Source organism: Argiope bruennichi, chromosome 6, assembly GCF_947563725.1.
Source record: "Argiope bruennichi chromosome 6, qqArgBrue1.1, whole genome shotgun sequence".
NCBI classification, from domain to species: Eukaryota; Metazoa; Arthropoda; class Arachnida; order Araneae; family Araneidae; genus Argiope; species Argiope bruennichi.
The window spans coordinates 124,768,860-124,776,492 of NC_079156.1; the positions used below are offsets into that span (position 1 = coordinate 124,768,860).

The 7,633-nt window shown below is 29.8% G+C and overlaps 1 pseudogene; it reads right to left on the bottom strand.

Moving 5' to 3' along the window:
• Positions 1-466: 466 nt before the first annotated feature.
• LOC129973123 (U4 spliceosomal RNA) lies at positions 467-596 on the bottom strand (annotated as a pseudogene).
• Between the last annotated feature and the right edge of the window lie 7,037 nt (positions 597-7,633).

A 7,633-nucleotide genomic window follows, 5' to 3' on the forward strand; every position in this document is an offset into this window, starting at 1 on the left:
TTTTTATATGCTTCATTCTGAGTAAAAGCGAAAAATTTCACTTTGAAGGAACAAACAACATAAAAAGTTCTGGATCATCATTAAATCATTGAACTTCAAAATTTTTCGAAAGACTTGGATTAAAATACGGAAGGTTGCAGCTTTGGAAAATACCTGTGCTATATTGATAAATATGGAAACATTCAAATTAAAATATTATAATATGATTGATGATGAAAAATTATCAGATATCAGCTGATAATTTTTCAGTTCTAAATCTTTGCCTTAAATTTTTTGTTCCGGAGCAAATAACAAAATGTCCCATTTGAATTAGTATTATTTCTGGAGAATTGATGAAATACTTTGCTATTGTGGCGGCGCTGCAATCGCTCACATAAACTTCGGTAGCGACATTTTTCTCCGCATAATTGAACATCCTGATATTATTATTCCTCTCCATTTGGAATCTACTTTTCATATCTAAACTCCCGAAGGTTCTTCCAAAAACTGCCTCAGCCAACAGTTTTTCACTTCGGCAGGGCTAGGTATTGGGATAAGATTCCAAGTTACGCCTCGGTAGAACCACATTGGCTATGACACTGCCTTTGCGTAAAGCTAACAATTGTGAAGTTACAGAATTTTTATATGCAGTCATAAGAGTTAAAAATAGTAGTAAATTTATTAAAAATATCTTTCGAAGATTATACTTACTTCGAATATGGAATAAGTGATAAGAGACAGAGTAAGTGAACTGAACGCTACCTAAATGAAGATAGAAATTGAAAAGTAATGATGATATTTTTCGAAAATTATTCCTATCTTAGAATTGGTAAAAGTGATAAGTGAAGGATTGGATGGAGGTATATAGAGTATGGCGTTATGTGGAGATTATTTCGGAGAAATTATGAATAGTTTCTCGATACCGAAATCGATTTACAGAATTTAATTCTAATTATTATTATTTTACTAAGACAATAGATCCCTATCAGTTCTGTAACATCAACAAAATATTAACGAAGAAAATAATTTTATTTTTAAAAAAACCACATTTAAATTCTGAATTGCAGCTTATTTAGGAATTTTGGTCGGCTCATCAAAAAATAGAATCAGCAGCTTTTTAAGTTACTAGGCATTAATCCTAATATTGGAAATGCTGCCCACCCATCGAATTGCTTTTCTTAACTTATTACATTTGTATCGATCGTAGCGCCATCTTTCATTCGTGTCATTCTAAAGCGCCACTTATCTACTTTCCCTAATGCATTTTATGTTAATACTTCACCCGGGGAATGATGTTCCGATGGTTGTTAGTGAAATAAAGAGTTTATTTTTCTAAACGCGATGAAATGCTTTATACAGCATTTTACATGAACATCACCACACATTCATAGAGAAACATGAATAAAAATGTTGTTGGAATATTGAAATTTATCATGAAGAGGTGGATTTAAAAACAGTTTAAGTTTTATGTTTATGAAGATTCAAATTAACAATAATTTTAAAAGGAAATTTGCAAGTAAAAGACAAATTTTCCAAGCTAATATGTTTCTGCTTTCTCACAGTTTCTATCTTTTTAAATACTGTTTGATATTATATTTTTTTTACCCGCTCATATTACTGTCCTTGTTTCGATGTTAAATCAAACTGAAGCTAGTTAATTTCAGAAATGTTTTCTGTTATTCCTGGTAATTTCTTCTTCTTATGAACGCTATGTAATTTTAATAATTAATATTGACGTTTAAACGAGTAGATTCGCTGAACTTGAATTAAATTGAAAGTTGAATTAATTGTTTCTGTTCTGATAGACGCTGTTTTTGTATATTGTTACTTTGACTTATTGAAAAAGAATAGCAAATTTATGGATCTGCATTCATAATATTTTTTTAATTGGCAATATCTATAAAATGTTATTTTTAATTTAAATAATAATAGATCCTTACAAATGACAATTTCTGTGAAATATGTCAAATCATTATTAGTAATCATTTTGAAATAATCGAATCACAGTTTTCATCGTACCATACTAAATCTTTTGATTTTATTTACAAGTTCCACTTTTATAGTGCCCTCTTTAAATATTGAATTAAATGTATTAGTGCCGAAAAAATCATCTTCCTTTTTTTATATATATATTCTCAAAATTGTTAGAATTTATTTCTTAATCAAAGTATTCTCAGGATAGCAAATTACTTTTTACTTATATGCTTACTAATAATGAGAGTGATGTAACAAATTATTTCAAAACAAATTGATAAAAAGTGGAAATTGCATCGCAGAGCATAAAAATAATACCAAACCACTAGGCAATGGCAGAATTGTCGTGTGGTTTGCTATCATTCAAAAATTATAATACTCTAATAACTGCTTGTAAAGAAAAACCAATGATTTTGTTAGGTCTATATATAACCAGCAAAAAATAACACTTTTCGAGTGGTAGTAAAATTTCACTCATTTGTTATTTAGATGGATAAATTAGTATAAAAACTAATTTTTTTAAAAAAATTATAAAATTGCTTGAATATACTCGAATTACTCTCATTTGATGTAGAACAAGACCAACATACATATATTTTGCCCCAATGACTAAAGATGAAATTTCAATTTAAATATTTATTCACCTTAACACTAATCAAGGCTTTTCTTTCTAAAGAATAACAGTCGGAAAATTAGTAGAATTCACTATACAATATATCATAACAAATATTAGCATAGATGCTATTTCCGAAATGACATTTACATTATATCCAATAATTTTTAAATCTTTTGTATTAAGCTTCTCTTTTGCACCAGCTCTATGATTAAGGCTGTAGCGAATTAGTATGAGAGGGTAGATCCTGGGACCTTGTGGTTCGCAGCCCAGTAACATGACCATGATACAAAAGTAGATATGATATCTAGTAGCGTAGCTGTTAACTAGCTTATAAGCTTTCACCACAACTCCAGTGACTCTCTCTCCAGTGAGTCGGAGGTGAGACGAACGATATGGCTGTTGAGTGGTGTTGTATTATTTATTAGCTGTTGTGTCTAATGTGTCTGTTCCCATTTGAGTAACTCCAAGCGTCATGAGTGGTTGCTGATGCTGTTGCGCCAAGTGAGTCTGGCGACTTTGGTTGCGGGTAGATGGCGCCACAACAGCTGTACGAAGGTTGAAGGTTCATCGTCTTACACCAATGTAGCGAATTAGTATGAGTGAGGATAGAACCTGGGACCTTGTGGTTCGCATCCCAGTAACATGACCACGATACAAAAGCAATTTCTTGGGTACCATAGCTGTTAACTGGCTTATAAGCTTTCACCATAAGGCAATAAAACAGAAGGCGTTCTCACTCGTCATTCGAGAACAGAACAAAGCAGATATATATGTAATGATATTTTAACTCTAATTTCAATTTAATTAATTTTCATAGTAACTTCATCTTAATTTAGCCCATAGTAACTTCATTCTAAAATATTCTCTTATTTCGTGATCCAATTCCACTGTCTCTACTTAATTAATTCAAGAGAAGCTTTGTTAAATTGTTGAATCAGCTAAACTCTAACTTTCCCACACTACGCGTGAAGAGATAACATACCGCTGATGAAGCAAATTCTTTTTTAAAATCTCCCTTTGTTTCCCCTACCTTCTCGGCGCCTGTAATGAAAATCCCTATCGAAATCTCATAATACATTAGCACTGTGAAGAAATGTTTTCCCTATCAAAATCATAGGTTATATAAGACCAGGGATAAAATGTCCGAGAGCTCTTCCCTCATTCCTTTCTGTGTCGTTCTGTGTGCTCGTCGCTTGTACATATGCTTGCTTCTTCAAAATGAATAAAACGACGTCACGAAATTAAAAGTATCTTCATTGCCTTCAACTGCATCATGCTTCACCACAAATAATATTACATATTAAAAAGTCGACAAGGATAGTTGCCTGTGAAAAATTGTCAAATGAACTGAAAGAATTAAAATTAAATTCGCGTGAAAGGAAAATGAATCATGCAATAGCTCTTCGCCGACGCTCTTCGTTCCGGCCAGCCGTCTGCTGTATCTCCGTGGCCGTGGTTCGAAATGGCCAGCCGTCTACAGTCTCCCGTGGCATGGCTTCGCTGCGTCTTTCCATGTCAACCCATGCAATATCTCCTGCATTCCATAACCTGAGACCTCATCCGACGTTCCTGCTCTGCTATTCAATAGATATCCTTGTGTTTGTGCTCCATATCGTCATGTGCGTGCTCTTTATATCTTCAAGGAGTTGTGTCTCCTTGTCATCATAAAAATTTTCTGGCTCTTTACCTGTGCTGAATAATTCCGATATCAACATCATGTCCTTATTATATCATCATCACAATAATAATCGCCTGCTTTACTCGCCAGTGGTCTCCAGTGCTAAATTGAATCAACCAGATTTTCAAAATATCACTTGTGTTTTACGTAATCGCCAAAATAATAGTCACCTGCCGTAGTCTTCAGTCTCCAGTTCCAGTGCTCAAAATTGCATTTTGTAATTAATTAAAAAAAATAATTATTTTTCAAAAAGTGATCAGTGTTTAAAAAAAAATCATCCATAAACTGACTCAACGAATGAAATTCAAAATTTATATACTGTATTTTTGATTTGATTTTAAATTGCATTTTTCTATTATAATACAATTGCAAATAATCTTTTTATATTATTATTCAAAATATCATGAGTTTTAGTTTAAAATATTGAGTTTTTAAATTTTTTCATATTTATTATTTAAAATTTATTCATAATATTATAATTTGTTGAATTTGAAATTTATATGCTTGCTATTAATAATTAAGAAAAAATGATTTCCCCAATTTAATTAAATTTATCTAACTGAAAGATTTTTAAAAATTGTGCATACAAACCTTGTGAAGGAAAAAATTAACATACCAAGATTCTTATATACTTAATAATTAATGGCACATGATGATTAGACAAATGTAGTGAATACCTCAGGGGAAATATTTGCACCTCTGACAGTTATTGAGCTGCCGTCTGTTATCACTGTGTCCAAATACTTGTTTTTTACAAAATACAAATATTTTTTTATATTACATATTTTTTTTTATCTTTTCCAAATACTATAAGAGTATTTTGAGTCTTGTGTTTTTGTTATATTCATTCACAAGTGTTTTGTTTGAACTCTTTGAATTTCACATTTATTTTTAGTTTCGAGTTTTTCATTTTATATTTTTGAATTTTGCAATTATTATCGTCATTTCCAAATGATTTATTTGAAATATATGAGTCTTGCATTTATTTACATTTCCAAAAGTTTTATATGAAACCATTCAATTTTACAAGTATTATTTTCATTTTCAAGATTTTCATTACATATTTTTGAATCTTATATTTATGGTTTCAGTTCCCAGTGTTTAATATGAAATATTTCAATTTTGCAAGTATTATTTTCATATCCAAGTTTTTTATTTGAAAGTTTTGAATCTTGTGTTTTTATTTACAGCTAAATTACTTTACTTAAAATCCTTATAATAATGATTTTTCAATTGAGTGAAATCATAACAAGATTAATATTATAACTTAATACTTTATTTCTAATTTAAATATCTTATTTAGTCAGATTTTATAACATTTAAGATAATATAGACAAAAATACCATAGACTGTCTTCATTAAATTAAGTTCATCAATTTAGTTTTTACAGAAAAATGTTCAAAATAGCTTTGTGCAATACACTATCAAAGTTTAGACAATTTAGATAATACTAAGTATAAGAATATTAATGATGTACTTGTAGTTAAAAAGAAAAATTTATTTAAAATAGTTGTACCTTTTTCTCTTAGGAGGAAAGTTTTGCAAACAGCTCATGAACAATTTGGGCATCCAGGCACTCAAAAAATGATAAATTTAATTACTCCTCAGTATTATTGGCCAAATATTACTCAAGATATTGCACTTTTTGTTAAACATTGTGATATTTGTCAATTAAATAAAAAGAAAAAGCAAAAAAGATTTGGCCTTTTACAGACTGTGCCCCCCACAGATCGTCCTTTTGAATGTCTTTCTGTCGATACTGTTGGTGGATTTAACTATTACAATTCAACTAAAAAATTTCTTCATATAGTAATTGATCATGCGACTAGATATGTTTGGGCCTTTCCTTCGAAAAATGAAAATTCTGAAACTTATATTAATATATTAAAACAAGTTTTCCAAATTCAGGTTCCTTCCAAATTATTAACCGATAGAAATGGTGCTTTTACCTCATCTAAATTCAAACATTTCCTCAGAAATTAAAGTGCAAAGTCAATTCTTCTCCTACTAAAATTCCTTGGACTAAACTTTTAGAACAAGTAATCAATGAATATAATTTAACACCGCATTCAGTCACAAAATTTCCTCCTGCATATTTGTTATTTGGCACTTTACCTTATCCTCCTCCCTTAACTCAAAATCAATTCTATCCTCCAGTAGAAGAAGCAAGAAAATTAGCTAAAGATAATACAATAAAATATCATGATAAAAATAAAATAAGATATGATGCTAGATTTATAGATTCTCCATTCAAACCTGGTGACATTGTAATGTATGAAGAATTTAATTATCCAAATCGTAGAAAATTATCTCCAGTATTTTCTGGTCCATAGGAAATAGTAACTAAAATTTCAGATGTAAATTATGAAATAACTAAACCAAATGCATTAACAAACAAAGCTACTGATATTGTCCATGTATCAAAATTAAGAATATATTATCCACCAGAAAAATTAAAATTAAGTCATGAATAATAATTTAAAATTTAAAAAAAAAATCCTTTTATTTCTCATGTTTTTTCCACATAACCCCACTTAGGTTGGCCCATTGTCTCCACTCGTAAGAGTTAGTTTTTCTTTTCTTCATGATGATGATGTGATAGGCTCCATCACAACATAAATTCAAATACCTCAGTCTTATTGAGATGTGAGTATAGGGTCAACCTTACAATTAATTTCTATCTCTTTCTATTTTTATCCTGGATATGTTGTTCTCCACTTTGGAAATAAATATTCCTGGATGAGAGTAGAGAGAGAATAAGAATTACGTCCCCTTTTCTTGATGTCCTACTTTTGGGTCATTAAGTTTCACCCACTACTAGAAATTGGTGGACAAGGTTTTACTATTCACCACTAATTGGCTAACTAGTGGGTTAAAGTTTTTCTTTCACAAATACACATTTTTATGTCATTTGTTTTAAATATTTATATTATAAGAGTATTTTGAATCTCATATTATTTTCAGATTCAAGTGTTATATACAAAAATTAGAACTGTGTTGATATATTACTATTATATAAATTCAATTTGTTATTCCATTATTTTACATTCAATTTAATAATTTTGGTGAGCCTTCTACTATTTAAAGGATACTGTATGCAAACATTCTTTAGAGACATTCCTCATCAAATAGAGACAATCTTACAGATTGAGAGACAATAGACTGAGTTTCTTCAGAAAATCATTTGTACATTGCATATTTTAATATTATTATTTTTGGTGTTGTTGAATATTATCCAATATATTCACAGATATCATATTATCTTTTTTGTGCTTTATATAATCTTGTTAAAAATCATTTTTATATTATTGTAAAGGTAAGGGAAACTCGGGTATCACGTTTAATATGCTTTTAAATTTTAGTTTCTTACTTGACCAATTTTTGAT